The following is a 9,731-nucleotide window of genomic DNA, read 5'->3' on the forward strand; positions in this document are numbered from 1 at the left end:
TTTATTATAATTAAAGTAAATTACACAAACGTTAATTCCTATTTACTTGATAAGCAATCCTATTGTGTTTGGTTAAGTCCGAACCTTTATATCAATTAAACATACTTCCTTGTTGTATTGGCCCGATCTCGTATCCATATACTATCACACGAAGTGTGAACCGATTAGTTGTATTGTCTCGACTCAGTCCATAGACAATCACTTTCGGAGAAAGGACTTATAGGTAGGAAAAATTTTAGGTTGAGGTATATTTGGGTACCCTCGCCTTTTCAGTAACAATGGAAGGAATGGGTTGATAGATGAGAAGGGAAAGTTATGTGACGAATTATGGCATCAAGTTTATTTAAAGAAGTATGGTACATGCGGTAGTTCTCGGTCGACAGTAGAAATGGAACACATACAAAATGATATGCTAGACAGCATAAACGAACTCAAAGAAGTGCAGAAAGCGAAAGAAGCAAGCAACTAATCTCAGATGTAGCAGTCTTCAATGAATCAGATGCTATTCAAGAAAAAAAGAAAGATTATATCAGAGTTGTAATAATCAAAAACTAAGAAGGCAATTGAAGAAACCTTTTTCGTTATAATGATATAAGAAAAAGACAAAAGTAAGATTTCATAATAAGACCTTAATAAAAGGCATCAAATATAAAGACTCCAATTACGGAGCCTAGCTATGCAATTATGGCGTGCACCCTAGTTCGCGTAAAGCAAGAGGCAATAATAAGACCTAATGCACGTCATAATTCGTAAGCTAGTTAGTATGGCTCAAGTGAAAGCTACACCGACCCTGGAGCTTGAGTCATGGAGATTTGGGGTAAAACAAAAACCCATCCGGTAGAGCGCCTTAGTTGAAAGACAAAGTTAAGAAGCTCTCTACTAAGGAGTGCAGAAACTCGATCAAGGCGCCGAGGTACACGGTTGAGGCAAGAGTGCCTTGGCATCTGGAGCGTACCTGGACATTCTTTACAAGTCTTGACTATGATGCACTCGGTCCGAAGAAACCCCACTTAGGGTGCGGTCTTGTAACCATAAACCATATCGGTGGAGGGATAATAGACCCCGAAAAAACTGGTTGTTGCATTACTAGATGGAAGGAGCCCACCCTAACCCGGTAGGGGTACGCCTCCTTGAAGGGGCAATCAGGGGGAATATAAGGACGACACCCTCTGTTAGGGAGCTGAATTGTGTCAAAAGACGCAAATATCATGAGACTTTTTACTCACAAGAGTATTAAGGCTTGTCATATTTATGCGATAATAAAACCTGGAGAGGTAATAATACAAGAAAATGATAAGGATAGATCAATGGGTCATTACGCGAAAACGTAAAGACGTCCTGCGATCTCATAGCATAGCAAGAATATCATATACAAGACAAAATAAGACTTTTAATTAGGAAGGCTAAATAAGACCTCATGAGAGAAATAGTAAGAAGCTAATAATCATTATTATTTTGCAGGATAAATATACCTTGCGAAGTTTGTCACATGTTAATGAGTCGAAGAGAATTTCGCATGATAATACACAAAACATAGCTGAGGCAACACGCAAAGGTAAATTTAAAAGAATACAGAAGGTAAAACAATGAGCATAAGGCATATAAACACAAAGAAGAAATACATTCATATATTAGTTTAATCTACTCATCTGTTGTCGAATAACAGAGGCAAGTATGGGAATGCTAGCATTTAGAAAAGTGTTATTCGACCCCACTGATGATATTTTCAATGATGTTGTAGTAAATAGTTCGTTGAGGCTTGTGAAGGAAATGAATTCTAGACTTAGTAGAACTTAAAAATATAGAAAACTTAACTCAAAATTGATTTCAAGTGATTGGAAAATAACCGAGACACTAGAATCCACTATTACACATGAATGATGTCAAATATTTCATAACTCTAATTATCCTTTCAATCCTTTATTTCTTAATCCACAAATAATCGAACATATTCTCAAAAATTAATTGTATCCCCTAAGCATAGATTATCTAACCAAAGCATAACTTATCTAATTGAATCACAACTAATGAAGAAAAATATGTAAACTTTTAAGAACTCTGCAAAAGCAGTGATTGAGTGAATTATAATTAAATATTAGAGAAAATGAAATAGTTACCCATTGTTCATGTGTGAATAGCTTCATCCATTGCCTTGGTTACGAGAGAATTAGCCGCTCATCATGTTGGAAACACGCTCAAAAATTGATTTCATTTATGCTCAAAGGGTTACAAATGATGAATAAGGGAGAATTATAATAAAAATCGGGTTTGCAACGCTTATAACTGTTGCAAAAACCGTTACAAAGAGCCCTACTGTTGTTGTTGCGTTTTTAAGTCTTCCTGTAAACTGCGACCCACAGAATGAGTTGTTGTCACTGTTCAAAAACGACTGCTGGTGCAGGTCTGTTCTTCGTGTTCTTCAGTTTTGCAGCAGCAGAAATGGCAGCTCTGCAAATTTGATTTTTCGCTCTGTGGTGCTCTTTTTCTCTCCCAATCTCTCTGTATCCCTTCTATATGATCCCCTCACCCTATATATACTCAACAGCAGCAAAATATCACCCCATAACTCTCACAAATTTTCATTAAACTCGGCAGTGAAGAAAAATATTCTAGGAATATTTTCTTCCCTGTTTTAGTTTCTCACGTGTTTCTACAACTGCAAAATCTCCTCATTTATCTTCTTCACGGTCCAGAGTGTTGCTAGAGTCATCATACACGAGCAGAACACGCATAAATCTTCCAAAACCCGTGAACTATTCTTCTCATGCACGGGCTTCCCTGATTCCTTGTCACGGATTTTCCAGCAAAATTTGATCAAAACAAACACCCATACCAGCTCTTTTATGACATATCAAAACTACCCATGAAGTTTCAGCCCTTTGGTCCACCAAGAACATCTTCAAACTTCGATCGAAACATTCTCAGAGAGCTGCCATATTTTTCCTGCCAATTTTTAAGTTTCAAATGAAGAAGATGGTGTCCCCTAACGAGCTGTGGGGTGCGAATATCAGCTTCCTTTTTGGGTGCCCCTTAGTAATTGAGGTGCCCCTTAACCAAATATGGGCTCCGTATAGCAAGTGTCCTCCGGGGGTGTTCCGAGTGATTTTTCGAGCCGATTTTTCCAACAATATTTATTTTCCAAAAATACCTAAAAATACACAAAACACCGTAATAAGGACAAAAACGAGTACCAACAATACGAAACATTGAGGACAAATTAGACACATAAATGCGTCTATCAAATACCCCCAAACTTATTATTTGCTAGTCCTCGAGCAAAACTAATAAAAAATAAATAAAACCGAGTTAATCTCGGGAGGGTTTACCAGAGGTGTGCCCACAAAACCATTACTCCAGACCCTAGCTATCTATGCAGAACCTTGGAAGGCACTAAAGAATCTCCTTGGTTGGCATACTTATTGACTACAGGAGGAAGTACCCTGATGCGAAATTCCAATTGCTATACACGAGTTTGCACTCAAGCATACTAAAATTCATATAAAGTGACAGAGCTCTACTCAGATAGTTTCTGAACATCATAAACCGGAGTCAACGAATCATATGGATAGATTAAGAATATGGATGTAGAGAAAAATGTGGATGATGTTGACTAAGGTGAACCTATCCTAATGGACTGAGATATTGGTCTTGACTAATATCAATACACTGACAAAACAAGGGAACCAGTGGTCGATAATCCTAACTCTAGGTCAACTCAGCTGCCATATACAAGGGTACCAGTGGTCGACTTTATTGTATTTATTCTGGTTGGTCTGGTGGTCTGGTCTCAATTTATTTTTATTTTATTTTAAAGAAAACAAGTTTATTAATCACCATCAACAACAAGGAGTTTACAAGTTTGTTTGTTTTTTCATCTCAGTCACTCTATTTCACCCTAGTAATGGTAAAAAGAAAAAAAAAAGTGATCAGGATTCTTTCGATGTTTCCATCACGAGGATATGGCGAAACTACCATGTTTTCTTTTCTAACACCTGAGCTCTGTGCTTTTATGAATAGACTCTTCTAGATGTTTCCATCTAATCATATTGGTTCCTCAACTCCTACAATCAAAATGTTCCCATCCACTTAGATCGGTTAGTCCCAACCTTAATAAACATAAATTTCTAGGCTCTGGAGTTTATTTATTGCAACTAAAAGCTAACAAAAAGTTTCTTCCCCACCCCAAACTTAAATCTAAAATTGTCCTCAATGTTTCTAATGAAAGAGCAATACCAAAAAGTAAAGTAACATGAGGAATCATTAAAGAGAGAAGTCGGAAAGATAGTACTTGGGTGAAGAGATAAAACAAAAACTAATATACAACATACAATCGCCTCGATGGTCAATCAAGGGTAAACATGGTCATCCAGAGGGACCTCCTCAACATCACCTGTTGGAAAGGGCTCTAAAAAGGGTTTCAATCTCTAACCGTTAACCTTCGAAGAACTACTACCATCCGGTGTCTCGATCTCAACAGCTCCATGAGGAAAGACAGTGCGAACAATAAAAGGACCCGTCCACCGAGAACGTAACTTCTCAGGGAAAAGATGCAAGCGGGTATCATATAGAAGAACTTTTTGACCTAGAGAAAATGACTTCCTTAAAATATTTCTATCATGCACAAGTTTCATTTTGTTCTTATACTCCTTCGCACTATCGTAAGCATCAATACGAATCTCGTCCAACTCATTGAGCTGGAGTTTCCTATGGGCTCCTGCCTTGTCAAGAGAAAAGTTTAGCTGCTTAACAGCCCAATAAGGTCTATGTTATAACTCGACAGGTAAATGACATGCCTTGCCATACACAAGCCGATAAGGGGACATTCCAATGGGGGTCTTAAACGCAGTACGATAAGCCCATAAGGCATCAGTAAGCCTAGACGACCAGTCTTTCCGATTAGGATTAACTGTTTTCTCTAATATACGTTTTATCTCCCTATTGGAAACCTCAACCTGACCACTAGTCTGTGAATGATACGGGGTATCTACCTTATGTGTAATACCATATTTCTTCATCAAAAGCTTAAAAGGTCCATTACAAAAGTGCGACCCACCATCACTAATTATATCCCGCGGTGTACCAAAACATGTAAGAATATTATTTTTCAAGAAATCAATCACAACCCTATGGTCATTGGTTTTACACGCAACCGCCTCAATCCACTTAGAGACATAGTCTACAGCAACAAGGATGTATAGGTTACCAAAATAATTAGGAAACGTACCCATAAAGTCAATACCCCACACATCAAAGACCTCGAAAAATAAAATAGGGTTCAAGGGCATCATGTTCCTACGGGACATGGTTCCTAATTTCTGGCAACGTTCACAAGTAACACAGTAACTGTGGGAGTCTTTAAACAATGAAGGCCAATATAATCCACACTACAATATCTTAGCAGCAGTCTTCTTAGCACTAAAGTGACCTCCCCATGCATGATCATGACAAAAGGAAATAATACTGGACTGGTCACTCTCAGGTATACATCTCCTAATAATCTGGTCTGGACAATACTTAAAAAATAAGGATCATCCCAAAAGAAGTGTTTAAACTCAGCTAAAAATCTAGAACGCTCTTGTTTACCCCAATGTTGGGGCATTCGACCAGTAACAAGATAGTTCACAATATTCGCATACCAAGGTGATTGGGTAACAAAGAACAATTGTTCATCAGGAAAGTTGTCCCTTATAGGAAGGGAATCATTAAGGGTATCCACAATAAGTCTAGACAAGTGGTCTGCAACTACATTTTCTGCACCCTTTTTGTCTCTAATGTCCGGAGAAAACTCTTGTAACAACAGGATCCACCTAATCAATCTAGGTTTCGTATTCTTCTTAGAAAAAAGATATTTCAAAGCAGCATGATCAGTATATTTTACGATCTTAGAACCTAAGAGATAGGGTCTAAACTTGTCTAAGGCAAACACAATGGCTAACAGTTCCTTCTCCGTAGTGGTATAGTTCAACTGGGCATCATTCAGAGTTTTGCTAGCATAGTAAATTACATGAAGTAACTTGTTTTCTCGCTGACCTAGCACAACACCAATAGCATAATATGAAGGATTGCACATGATTTCAAAGGGTAGGTTCCAGTTGGGTGCCTAGACTATGGGGGCGGTAGTGAGTAAAGTTTTAAGCTTCTCTAAAGCCTCTAAACAAGCATCATCAAATACAAACTTAACATCTTTTGCAAGCAAATTGCAAAGAGGTCTAGAAATCAAGCTAAAATCCTTAATGAATCGACGATAAAAACCAGCATGCCCTAAGAATGACCTAATACCTTTTACGGTTTTTGGGACCGGTAAAGTTTTAATAAGGTCAACTCTGGCTCTATCTACCTCTATACCCTTTGAAGATACGATATGCCCTAGAACAATTCCTAAACGAACCATGAATTGACATTTCTCCCAATTAAGCACTAAATTCTTTTCCTTATACCTAGTCAAAACTAATGACAAATGATGCAAGCACTCATCGAAAGACGAACCAAACACTGAAAAATCATCCATAAAGACCTCTAAGAACCGTTCTACCATGTCAGAAAATATGCTCATCATACAACGCTGAAAGGTCGCATGGGCATTACATAGGCCGAAAGGCATTCGTCTATACGCAAAGGAACCAAATGGACAGGTAAAAGTGGTTTTCTCTTGGTCTTCTGGGAAATAGGAACCTGATTATAACCGCAGTATCCATCTAAAAAGCAATAATGGCTACGTCCAGCTAATCTCTCTAGCATTTGGTCGATGAAGGGAAGGGGAAAGTGGTCCTTCCTAGTGACCTTGTTCAATTTTCTATAGTCAATACAGACACGCCAACTCGTGGTCATTCGGGTTGGGATTAACTCATTGTTATCATTCTGGACTACAGTAATACCGGATTTCTTGGGAACAACCTGAACGGGGCTGACCCACTTACTGTCTGAAATGGGGTAGATAATGCCTGCATCTAACAGCTTCAGAACCTCGGTTCGAACAACTTCTTTCATATTAGGGTTCAGTCGACGTTGCATCTCCCTAGAAGGTTTGGTGTCACTCTCTAAATAGATATGATGCATACAATCAATAGGACTTATACCCTTAATGTCTGCTATGGTCCACCCTAAAGCTTCCTTGTTATTCTGAAGGACAGTCACTAGCCTACTTTCCTGATCACTATCCAAGTCGGATGCTATAATCACAGGTAAAGTTTCAGAGGGGCCTAAAAACACATACTTCAGGGTATCTGGTAATGGTTTAAGGTCCAACTTGGGAGGCTTTTCCAACGAAGGAACTAGGGTAGACTCGGGAACGGGTAAAGGTTCGAACTTAGGTTTCCATCCATTACTAGTGTCTAACAAAGGGGTTGAATCTAACAAAGCATTCACCTCATTAATCACATCATCATCATCAAAATCAATCCCAAAGTGAGCTAGGCATTTCTCTAATGGATCTTCTATCAAAGTGTTTGGTAATGACTCCTCTACTAAGGTGCCTATCATGTTCACCTCTTCTACGCTCGAGTCGTCCAGTTCCTGGGGTAGCTTACTAATGTGAAAGATGTTCAGCTCAATAGTCATATTACCAAAAGACAAATTCATAATACCAGTTCGACAGTTAATGATCGCATTGGATGTTGCTAAAAATGGGCGACCTAAAATCACCGGTATCTGGTTCTCTGGGTCAGGGACAGGTTGGGTATCTAGGATAACAAAATCCACTGGATAAATAAACTTGTCGACCTCAATAAGAACATCCTCGATCACACCACGAGGAATTTTAACGGACCTATCAGCTAACTGGAGTGTCATCTGGGTAGGTTTCATCTCACCAAGTCCTAGCTTAAGGTACACATGGTATGGAAGTAAATTCACACTGGCTCCTAAGTCAAGCAAAGCTTTCTCAACACGGTGTTTACCTATTGTGCAAGAAATGGTAGGGGACCCTGGGTCTTTATACTTAGGAGTAGTGGTATTCTGAATAATGGAACTCACGTGACTAGCTAGGAAGGCTTTCTTTTGGACACTAAGCTTACGCTTTCGTGTACACAAGTCCTTAAGGAACTTGGCATAAGCCGGAATCTGCTTAATCGCATCCAACAATGGTAGGTTGATAGTAACCTGCTTAAAAACCTCTAATATATCATTAAAGTTGGACTCCCTCTTAGTCGGAACTAGCAGCTGGGGAAACGGGGCTCTGGGAACAAAGCCGGGCTCAGCAGGACCCTCATTGGTCTCTTTGGAGACTCTATCAGTCTTCTCATTCTCTGGCTCAGAAGGGTGAACTACAGCATGTTCACTATTAGGCATGGAAACCTTGTTGTCTATCTCTCTACCGCTCCTAAGGGTTTTAATAGCATTTACATGATCGGATGGTCTTTCACCTATTTCATTAATTCCTCTAGGGTTTGGTTGAGTTTGACTAGGAAACTTACCTCTTTCTCTAAAGACTCATTTATATGACTAACCTGGGTTTTCAACTCGGAAATAGCCTGAGAGTTAGCCTGACCTATTCTCTTATTTTCTTCTAAACCTTGAGCAACAGATTGCTGAAACTGCATAGTGTTACGAGTTAACAAAGCAAGAGACTCTTCTAAACTCATAATCTTCTTATCCGAAGGGTTCTGAAACTGTGCCGGGGCTGAAGGATTCTTAGGATAGCCAAAACCTGGGGGAGCTTGAGAGTTACTAGACTGACCTTGATTCTGGCCCTTAGACCAAGAAAGGTTGGGATGGTTTCTCCAGCCAGGGTTATAGGTTTCTGAATAAGGGTCAAACTTCTGACGGTTATCGAATCTAGTGTTGTTATAAAGAGCATTGGCTTGCTCTTCAACAGTATGGTCTTCCCAAAAAGGCTCTATTCTACCACTAGTACCACTAGAATGACCTAATTCCAACGCTTCTAACCTTTTGGCTATGGCTGCTATTTTAGCATCTGACTCATAGGATCCTTCTACCCTATTGACATTTCCTCTACTTAGAAGAATTGTTTTTGGGGTTCCCTATTATTTTCCCATTGTTGGGTCTTATTGGCGATTTCATTCAAAAATGTCATCGCCTCATCAACAGTTTTATTCTCAAACCCACCTGTGCATAAGGACTCAACCATGGTTGTTGAATAATCTAAACCCTCGTAGAGGATCTGAACTAACCTAACCTTCTCTAAACCATGATGAGGACATTGAGATATTAAGTCATTGAACCTTTCTAAATACCTATATAAAGATTCTCCCTCTTGTTGAGCAAAAGTACAAATTTGTGTCCTAATAGACGATGTTTTGTGCCTTGGGAAAAACTTATGTATAAAGGCAGATGTAAGTTGTTCATAGGTTTCAATTGACTCAGAATCCAAACTATACAGCCAAGATTTGGCTTTATCTTTTAAGGAAAAGGGGAATAACCTAAGTTTCAGTGCATCATCACTAAGGTTTTTAATTTTCAGAGTACTACATACTTCCTCAAATTCCCTAACATGAAAATAGGGGTTCTCATTCTCTTTTCCTAAAAAGGTTGGGAGCATCTGTAAAGTCCCAGGTTTGAGTTCATAATTTGCCTCGGTTTCAGCTAACTTGATACAAGACGGACGAGAGGTCCTAGTTGGGTTCAATAAAGCTTTTAAAGTTGCCATTTGGCACTACCAAAGGACTAGGAGTACTTTCTTCACAAAGAAGCAGATTCTCAAAACTGAAGTTTCCAAAAACGGGGCTCTCTAAAGAAGAGTCTTCGAGCTCCCCGCCTTCACAAGAAAACTACTA

Source organism: Papaver somniferum, unplaced genomic scaffold, assembly GCF_003573695.1.
Source record: "Papaver somniferum cultivar HN1 unplaced genomic scaffold, ASM357369v1 unplaced-scaffold_81, whole genome shotgun sequence".
Classification (NCBI taxonomy): Eukaryota; Viridiplantae; Streptophyta; class Magnoliopsida; order Ranunculales; family Papaveraceae; genus Papaver; species Papaver somniferum.